Source organism: Pempheris klunzingeri, chromosome 15 (assembly GCF_042242105.1).
Source record: "Pempheris klunzingeri isolate RE-2024b chromosome 15, fPemKlu1.hap1, whole genome shotgun sequence".
Lineage (NCBI taxonomy): Eukaryota > Metazoa > Chordata > Actinopteri > Acropomatiformes > Pempheridae > Pempheris > Pempheris klunzingeri.
The window spans coordinates 23,150,154-23,160,578 of NC_092026.1; positions in this window are offsets into that span (position 1 = coordinate 23,150,154).

A 10,425-nucleotide genomic window follows, 5' to 3' on the forward strand; every position below is an offset into this window, starting at 1 on the left:
AAAATTAACATGGCCACTGGCCATGTAATAATGACTCCAGAAGAGATTGTGCATATGTCCATTCAGACACGGGCAAGAATACATCAAGAATACATACATACATCCATTTTGATTCAAGATTAATAATGCACACATTGTATATGTATCAAAATAAACCACAAAATATGGCAACTACCTACTGAAATAAGATGTACTTTTAACTTGAATGAATGAAATTGCTTTGTGATCAGACACACAGATATCCTTAGTCACAAAGTTGTCAGGGCTAAGACCACTATATACCAAGCCAAGTCAAGGGCGTGACCCTCTGAGTTAGTGGGTTTTTGTATTGTCTGGTTGAAGGATTCTAAAATATCTAAAAAAAATCAGAGACAAAAGTCTGAGAGGGGCAGTGGACATGTATGTTAGAATTGCCTGGCCTGGGTTGTTTGCAGATTCATAAAATCATCACTGGGTCTTTGGAGTTGACCATAAAACCAAGATGTTCAAATGATGCAAAACAGCTATGTACAATGGGAGTGCTTTTAGATTCTTTTCTGTAGATAACTGTGCATAAACATGCACAATGTAGAAAGAGGGCGATGTCAGTTGGCTGATATGACTGGAGAACGGGCAGGTCTGTATTCATGGCCATGATCATTCTGATTTTACCCTAAACATCGCCGCCATCAGCAGCCCATTTCTGTCACAACCACCACCTGACTGCTTTTACTGAAGGATGTGTAATTGTGATTTTCTAAGATGTCATATCTTCTACATTTTGTTCCTGTGCTAGTTAATTACTTCATTCATTAGTAGGTGTCAAGCCAACTGTAAAGCACACACACACACACACACACACAAGTAGGTTTGCGTGCATGGAGACACACACACTCCACGGTGAATCGTAGATGTGTCGGTGCTTAAAGACCTTGACAAACTGAGGTGCAGCCAAGTGAGAGCAGTAATTGGTTGAGCTGTCTGACAGCTACATTAATGATGTCGACGGTCGCCTCTTGACCTTGTTGGTATGAAATGTAGACGTTACTTTAGACACACCACCTGTCATTGTGAACCAATTGGTCTTGGTCCGTATACCCATCACCCTTTCTCCAACCCACCTCACATCAAACTGAGACACAGTCATGGGTGCAGTGATTGGATGACAGCTAGATTAACGCTGCAGCTAATCACCTGATGACCATGCACCTTTAAGATTTAGACATCTCTCTGTCTGCACGGACCTGGCATGATGTAGCACAGGAGCGTTTACCTATGTGGTGTTTTCTTTCACAGTTACAAGAGTTGTGCCTTCATGAGTGATCACTTGATCTCTGTTCATGTGAATGAGCTGTAATGTGCATAGATTAAAACAATGCATAGTGCGTAATAATAATGACATGCTTATGTGTCTACTGTTCATATACAAGTTTAGAGTTAGGGTTGTTCTGAATGAAAGGTGATATACCTGAAAGAATGTGGCAAGTCAACATAGTCAATACAATAATACAATACTATAAGTCAAAGTTGGTCTTTTATTTATTGTCACTGGGGTATATGTTTGTATTATAGGGCTGGTCGTAGCCTTTATGGGACCCTGAGTGGTCATTTCAAGGGTTGTTAAATTACGATGGAAGGTAAACTGAATTACTATTCAAATGATAGATGGACTTAAAGAAAAAAGGAATGATAAAAATAAGTTTTTTCATTTAAATTACTTGGAATATGGATTCTTAGGTCCTACTTACCTACCAGGTACCTATTGTATGTGCATGTGCACAGCACATAAAATGCTGTGTGTGTGTTCCTATGTGACTTTGGGTTAACATCCCTTTACAGCCATTTCTCTTTGAAAAGAGGTAATGTATCCTCAGTAAAAACCTGAAGGAACAGTCTGGCAGTATTCTATTCCAGACTGTCCCACTGGTTCTTACTGAACATATAAATCTATATAAATGCTTCACAACAATATAGTTTCAGTGTGGCAGAATAATCCACATTTGGTGCTCTAGTGAGTACTTGGGGCAGTAGGACAGTGTATGTGGGACTCATTCAGAAGTGTGTTTGTTCATGTCCCACAGAGGAAGAATAGACTCGACTGTAACGTTAATGTTAGCACCGAGGTAGAGTGCTTCTCTCTATGTACATAGGCAATGACGTGATGACCAATTTTCCAAAATATAGCCACGCAACAGTCACTATAAAGCATGTTAGCTACGTGACATATAATTAGTGTTTTATTCACCTAAGAAAGCAACCAGATGGTATCTTTACTGTAGCAAGGGACTGTTAGGCCTTTTCACAGCACTCTGCAGCAGCTACCATGACTACTGTGTACCTGAAAGAGCAAAGGGCCACTTTTGGATTAGGCATTATTGCCTACTGGAGAGTGTGACTGTAGCAGGATCGACTAATTATTTATTCAAAGCTGCTGCCACGCAGTGTAACTGTATTATGATGTATTAGTGCATTTTCCACCATTAATATTTTTGCCACTGAAAAGCAGAAACTCCTAAGTGATTCTGTGTGAAACTGATCGATTCTAATTGATTCTGTGTGAGCTCAGATTTTAACACGGTTCCTCTTCTGTTCCAGTTCAAGTCTGAACTATCCCTTCAACACATTCAATGCCTGCTTTGATATCCTTAACATAGAGTCAGCTGTCAAGTCACACACTGTCAGTATGCAGCCTGATGACAGTGTACATGAGGACAGTTGTTGGGCCTGATAACATCCCTGGCTGTGTATGAAGAACAAGTGTGAATCAGCAAGTTGATGTCATGTATTGGTATCTTCAACCATCACAGGAGAGTGTTCCCACCTGCTATAGATATGGTATACACAGGAGTATGGATACTGTATAGTATGTATGTATACATATGTACATACATACGTACATATTTTTGGATGTTGTTTTTACTAGGATTATATATTTGTTTAGCATAATCCATTTTATATGATAAAACAGATGTCAAAAAAATCAGATGCTTGTCTTAATTCAGTATGTATTTACTGTATTTTGGCTTTGAAGGGCAGTTGGCAGAAATAGAACATAACCTGAAGCTAAAAATCATTGTGTCTTGAGCCCTTTATATCTTTATATCTACATTGGGACAGGGTCCTCTTTTCACTGAGCCCGCCATTTTGCACTGTTTGGACCTTAAAAATAATAAACAATAGACCATATACTGCATATGATATTAGGGGAGAGCTCACATGTGTGTATTTTCATGCATTACTGTATACTTCATTCATGTACTAGAAGCAACAGTTATGGAAGTATTCAAATCTTCTACTTAAGTAGAAGTAGCACTACCACAGTGCAGAAGTACTGTATTATAAGTAACAGCCCTGCATCAACAATTAGCTTGAGTAAAAGTAAAAAAAATGTCTTAGCATCAATATATACATAACATACTAAAAGTACTCATTATGCAGAATGACCAGTTTATCAGACAATACGTCAAACTTTGTTCTAGTTTTGGGCATTATGAAATTCCCTACCATATGTCTGGTTAAATAGTTCTGTGTATCAAAGCTAAAAGTAACATTTTAGCAGAAATGTATGCAGGCAGTGCTATTATGATATTTCTGATAAAACCATAATGATAGCACTAATGTGTTTGTAAAAGTGTTTCACGTCTTGTAAATTTGTTTTCTCAAATGTAAATTTGTCTCAGGACTTGTAAATGTGTTATGGCAATGTAATTTTGTTTTCTGATTTGTAAAAATGTTTTCTAAAATGTAAATTTGTCTCCAGCTTTGTAAAAGTGTTTCTTGTATTGTAAAATTGTTTTGCACCTCCCGGTCACCGTACATTTCAGAAGAAAACAGAAAAAATCTAAATAAGTCAAAATGTCTTATTTTCAAGTACACAAAGTATGAATTCCAGGAAACAAACTGAGTATTTCAACTGAAGCCATGCAAAACATATATACTTGGTATTTGAAATATTGGAGAAATAGATTTTTAAACAAAGAGAACTTGCTCTGTAAATTTCATTTCCAATTCGTGAAGAATATTTATATATAGGAGGAAGTGGACAGTGTGTGTGAGCCACCATGGCTGAACAATGTAGAAATCCTTCATAAAATCAAACTCCAGAACATCCCAGGAAGAGAAGAGCACAGTACCGCCCACACTGTCTGATTGACAGATGGTCCACATGACGTCCTGTACAAAAACATCACAGCAGGGAGAGAACCAAAGATGTGTTTAAAAAGCTCTGGCATCACAAGAGCAAATTCTGTGTGTGTGTGTGTGTGAAGAAAATGGAAAAAGGGAGTATTCAGACAGTGTAGTAGCCCTCCATACATTGTCAGTGTATTTTTTTGTAGATGAACTGTTGTCATTAGACCACTGTGGGGCAACAGTACATTTTAATACTAGGGTGTTAATTGAAAAAGAGAGAATGACCTCCAAGAGCCAGAGATTGTCTAATAGAAAACTTCCCCAGAGTTTTACAGACAGTGGTACTTACTACCACCCAGATTCAATCAGCACCATCAGATTAAAGAGATGAAGCAACAGTTTTAATTAGGGCATTTAAAGTATGATATTTAACTGGAATAATAATAGCCTTTGCCTGATTGTTGTGTAAGGACGACAGAATGTGGCAGGAGAGACGATAGCGGAAAGTAAAAGGAGATGGTTGTTGTGGATTAGGTCAAGGTCATCAGTGTCTATGGTACAGTGATTCTTTTTTAATTATCACACAGTGTGCTAAAAGATTCAAAGTGTGTGTGTTAGAGGATTAAGGCCTGGCCGCTCATTGTCATTTAAGAGCTTAGCTACAAATCTTTTGACAATGAATTCAAATGATAGCTAAATGTTTGTTCATCAGTTGAACAGAGATCATTAACCTTATAAAACAAGGAGAGATGTAATGCTCAAAAGAATTTAGCAGTTGCTATTTTCCCATTCATGGTCCACGGGCAGGTACATCAAATAGTAATAGTAAGAAAAGAAGACATTAAAAGGGTACAAAATTAAACAAATGCCTTGATTAGTGATACAGAACCACATCAGACACTGTGATTTAATACATATCACAATGGGCCTTACACTTTAACAACACATTTCATTTTTCGTTGAACAAATAAAGCAAATGTGAATTTGTCAGGTGTAAAGCACATACAACATTTGATAAATTAACATGCATATGTCATTTTCAAATGTGTAAGTCATCACATGTGAAACAGTATTTCACACTGCAGTTCCTTATACAACAAAAACAAGTCAGAGGCAAAAAACACCACAGAAGACATTTGAATAAATGCATGCATACAAAAATATCTACAGTAAAACATACAGTACATGTGACTATTGCCTGAACCTCAGGCCAGCGGCACCTTTAATGTCCAATAAAGTCAAAGTACAAATGCACTTTGGTACCAATGAATGTTTGTGGATGTTCAGAGAACATGAATTACCTCTGTGTATCCATCCACACACATAAAAAGATCCTAATCTGTTCAAGGAAAACATTTAGATTTAGATCATGCAGACATTAGCTGCTCGTCTCCCATAAAAACACAACAGTGTCAGTGTCAAGTCCCCCTCAACTCAAAATGTGTGTTATGTCTTGTACCTTTGTTGTGATGTTGGTGACGTCACTGTGCAGACTGATGTATGTCCAGAGATAGTTTTCACATCAAAGAACGTTTTTCTGAACTCACCTGAAATCTCAGTTTATAGAAATACTTGCATATTCACACATTCTAGATGTTTTAATGTAGCTGTGGAACAGGGTTCTGCAGGCCTAGAGAACCTTTTCCTGTTCCGCTAAGACATAACAACAAACAGATGTTGTCCAGTTGCAGCTCAGCTTTGGCCTTTTTTTTTTTTTACCAAGCCCTAAACCTCAAAAACAACAGCTTGGTTTGTCTCCTCCTCTGTTTGCTGCAACCTTTTTGTCTAAACAGGAGACAGTTAGGAAGACCTTTTAAAATTAAAAAAGCATTGGAGCAAAACCCTCCTTTGTCAGCACCGCTGTGAACTCATGCAGGACCAGGCAACGGTCTGGAATGCCAAACTCCAATGGAGCCCGGGCGGGGGCCTGTCAGTCTGTTCTGCAGGCTCTCCTCACACTGGGTTTATCCATGGCACGGCGATCAGGAGGATTACAGCAGTAAATGATAGCAATGAGACGGCTCATAGCCTTTTGAACATGATGGCAGAGGCCAGGACAGGACAACATACAGCTGAGGAGCTGGAGGAGCCAAGAGGACGAGGAGTGTGTCCAGGTATGACTCAGACTGTTTAAGAGTGTAAGAGTGTATTTAATCACTTGTATCTTGTAACTCAGGAAAGAGGACAGGGACACATCAGTTCTGTACAAATGGTAACACACGTTTCTCTCAGTTCACTTTTTCTCTTCAGATCTCCACTGACAGACATCTCACACAGTGAAGTTTACATTCCAGATGCACTAATGCAACCAAAACACTTAATGCACTTCTCTATTCATTCTATGTCACAGAAATGAGTCACAAATATTGCAATGTGTTTCAGTAGGCTTTTATTTTCGCATGATCATTACACATCCTTGTATATGATAGCTACAGATAAATAAGCACAGCAGTAACTCTGTTATCTGCATTTGGCCACAAGTTCGCATTCACATCACATCTGATGTTTAACAGTTTTTATGGTAGCATCTGTAAGTGTAAGTAAGAGAGCTTTGGTGTTGGCTGAGTTTAAGTGAGAAAACATTGGTCTTTGAATGCATTTTGTGGGAAAGCGATGAAAAGTGATCCACAGTTTAGTCCACATTAACTGTAACTGTAAGCCGTTCATATGAAATATATTCTTGCCATGTAAACTAACATAAAATCTGACTGAATTTGTCCTTTTTTACACACACAAAAGGGATTTAGCCTCATTTCTGTGTGGAAGAAGGATTAAGGAAAAGTCCAAAATGAATAGAAAAAGGACCCGCTGTGAAGGGGTTAAGCTGTTAAAAACACTATACAGGGGATGAATGCGCCCAATGTTTTTTTCTCCGAGGCCTTTTCTATTGAAACTGATTATAGATTAAGCCTTTTTGATAAACATATGCTATCATTAAGCTTCCTGTTGACCTGGAAGGACTTATGTTTCCTGGAGGAAAAATGTACGAGAAAGTGAAACATAGGCCTATTTTACATGCTCTCTGTGATTCTTGGCCTTGTGGAGGTCATAAATCAACCACCTTGTTCATTTCCCACTGGCACTTGGTTAGAAAGTAAAGTATGGCCCTGCACTAATCCCTGTGTAAAAACAGAGCAGACAGAGCGGAATAGGAAGTGTCCCCTAACCTCAGAGCTCCTCTCATACCTCCTCCCCCTCAGGGAGGTTTTGTGAAGTGGACAGGAAGCTGATGGTCCTGGCTGACCTCTTCTTTGTGCGCATCTCGCATCTGGGTACCAACACAATGTAGGAGACAGCAGCGTTCAGAGTCTCAAAAAGCCTCTCATCCTCAGGGTGCACAGTCACCGAAGGCTGAAATATGGAAATGATTTTAGAGATGTTGTTGCTCATTGTGATTATGGAACGTTAGTCCTCTGTATTCCCTGATGGGACTTTATTATATCTATATATATCTATATATATATCTATATCTATATCTATATCTATATCTATATCTATATATATATATATATATATATATATATATACGGCCCATAGGCCTCTTCAAATTTTCTCTGGTATAGTAGCATATAGTTGGATTGAGTTCTATCAAACATGAATCTTTTGAAGCTTTAAAAGGGTGGAAGCATGTAAATAAATGTTATTAGAGGTGAAAAATCCCCAGGCAGACTTTTCAAAGGCTTGTATGGCTTCATTCATACATATTATAATATTAATATATTATAAGAATAATTTAGTATTCATAAACATAAGTAAGTACTAAATACTGAGTATTTAGTATTCATTCATATCATCGGTCATAATAAAATAATCAGTGGAGACAGAAGAAAGTAAACATGCATCAGATCAAAGTGTCTCTGCTTTGATTTAGTGATTAGTCTTTTCTATGGGGCCTCTCCCTCTTTTATTAGCTTCAAGTGAAATATGCACAATATAAAACATAAATAAAGGAGATATCCTGGTTAATCTGCACACTGACATTCTTTTATACATTAAAAAAACAATCCATGAACATGAACACATTAAGTGCATATAGGCCCACTGATAATGAACGTGTGCACACATTAATAATAATGTCTATAAAACAGCATGATGATGATGATGATGATGATGATGATGATACTGTGGTAACGTTTGATGTCTAACTCACGGATTTATTTCATTCATTCTGTCGAGTTCTGTATTTTTGTTGGAGACACAAAGGCTCGTGCTTTTCCACCTCTTGGTTTAAATAAAGGTTTCATCGATTTGAACCAAATGATTTTTGCTCGTTAACACCTGGAATAATGCTGATTTTATCCGCAGTTGAAGTCGGTCTGTGAGTTCAGTTTGTGTTAGTGTGGTTGAAGAAAAGCCTTTTTCTAACTCCACCTGACTCCACCTGCTCCAAGCAGGCCGCGAGACCGCGCTGCCAGTCTACCTCATGATCTCTGGTGCATGTAGGAGGGTTTGGATGGCTGAGATCACTAAGCAGCGCATCAAACCCTCATTCATTCATTATCACTCATTTTTGAGAATTTTAACTTTGAGGTGGGGGGGAGGGGGGGCATATTCACTGCACCAGTACCTTCTAGGCCTTTATTATAGCATGGACAGCCCAGTCCACTGTTCCGAAATATCTGAGGACTTCTGTTTTTTTTGTTTTCCCCAGAACGTTTCGTTAGAATCTATCTATCTATCTATCTATCTATCTATCTATCTATCTATCTATCTATCTATCTATATTAGAGCGGAGTTCTTCTTCTGTCCTGCTTGAACGGGATTTAACATTTAAATCATCACTTCATGTGCACATAATCTGGTTATTAGCTCAAATCATCGAGCCCAAAATTCATTCTTGACCTTAGTCAGTAAACTTAGCTTTTAGTAATCTTCTTTAAGAAGCAGTCTGAGTCTTCACACTGCTACCTTCATCTTCTTCAGTCACATTTTAATGCGTGCGTGCAAAAGCAGTGAGAAATGTAGTAGCCCCCCCCCCCAGGGGTGGTGTGTGTGTGTGTGTGTGTGTGCTTCTGTCTTTGTGTCACTGCTGTTTGACCAACAACAGCCGTACTTCCCTGCCCACACGCTCCCCCACATCTAGTCTACTGGAGGTGAAAGACTTCTCAAACCTTCTCACCTCCAGTAAATACAAAGATTATTCCTATTCAGTTTAAAGGCAAAACAGGAAATATACTTTAACTTCACTACAGCCTCTGAAACTTTGAACACCTGCCTGTCCTACAATAAACCTGGTTCTGAGTGACAACTGACTAATAATATGTGTGTTATTCTAATGTTATGTTCAAGTCCTACAATGTGTCACAACCAAACCTGCGAGGCTCCATTCAAGGCATTCAGTGTTTGATTCTTGTCTTATACCCTCCATCCCAGAAAGCCTCCCCAACACTGCTGAACACGAGCAGAGGAGCCTGCAGGATGTGCCGCCTTGACATTGATCACTTGTCAAAGAATCAAGATCCATTTTGCTACACAGGGTTGAACAACAAAATGGCAGCTGTGCTTCGGGATACAAACACACAGACACTACATCCATATTTAGATTTAGAAATGAAATGAAATGAAATAAAAAATAAAATAAAACAATATGTAAACCTATAATTTGGCTAATTAAATGCACATGCACGTGCATACCCTGGAAAAAAAAAAAGAACAGACCGATAACTGTCTAATTTAGCAGCAGAAAGCTTGGCTAAACATTATTCTCCACTTATCCAAACTTCAATCTGTGCCTCCGAATGTTAGAGTCGTAAGAAATGTCTGCTGTAACCTGAACGCACCACAGCCTGCCTGAGTGGATTGGATTAATATGTGCCTCCGGGGAATTCCGGGAAGGTCACATGGTACCGACTCTCCAGCTCTATTGGATCGAGGCACGTGTCTGAAAGAACCGTAGTACAACGTCATAGCAGCGCCTCTCGGCCAATGAGAAATAAGAACCCAAATCCTCAGTGAAAGTATATGAGCGGCGCCTTTATCAGGTAATTTAGAGCCGCTGGAAGCATCAATCATTGTGAGCAGGGACCCAGAAGAAAATCAGCTTTTTCAGCTGTTTCAGGTCAAACTGTGGAGCTCTGGAGTCATGAGGAGAAGGCTTGTAGCTCACCTCAGCAGAAACTGAGCAATGACAATCACAGCAACATCAAGTGTTGTGCCTGAAAGGAATTAGTTTGGCCATCACCGTTTGGTTTTTTTACTCTAAATCCAGTCACTGGCTGATCAGAAAGTGAACAGGGCGCAACAGAAAAGTAGAAGTAGTAAGTGGAAGGGTGCAGAGAGAGAGAGAGGAGCTGAGGGATATTAGGCTCCATCATG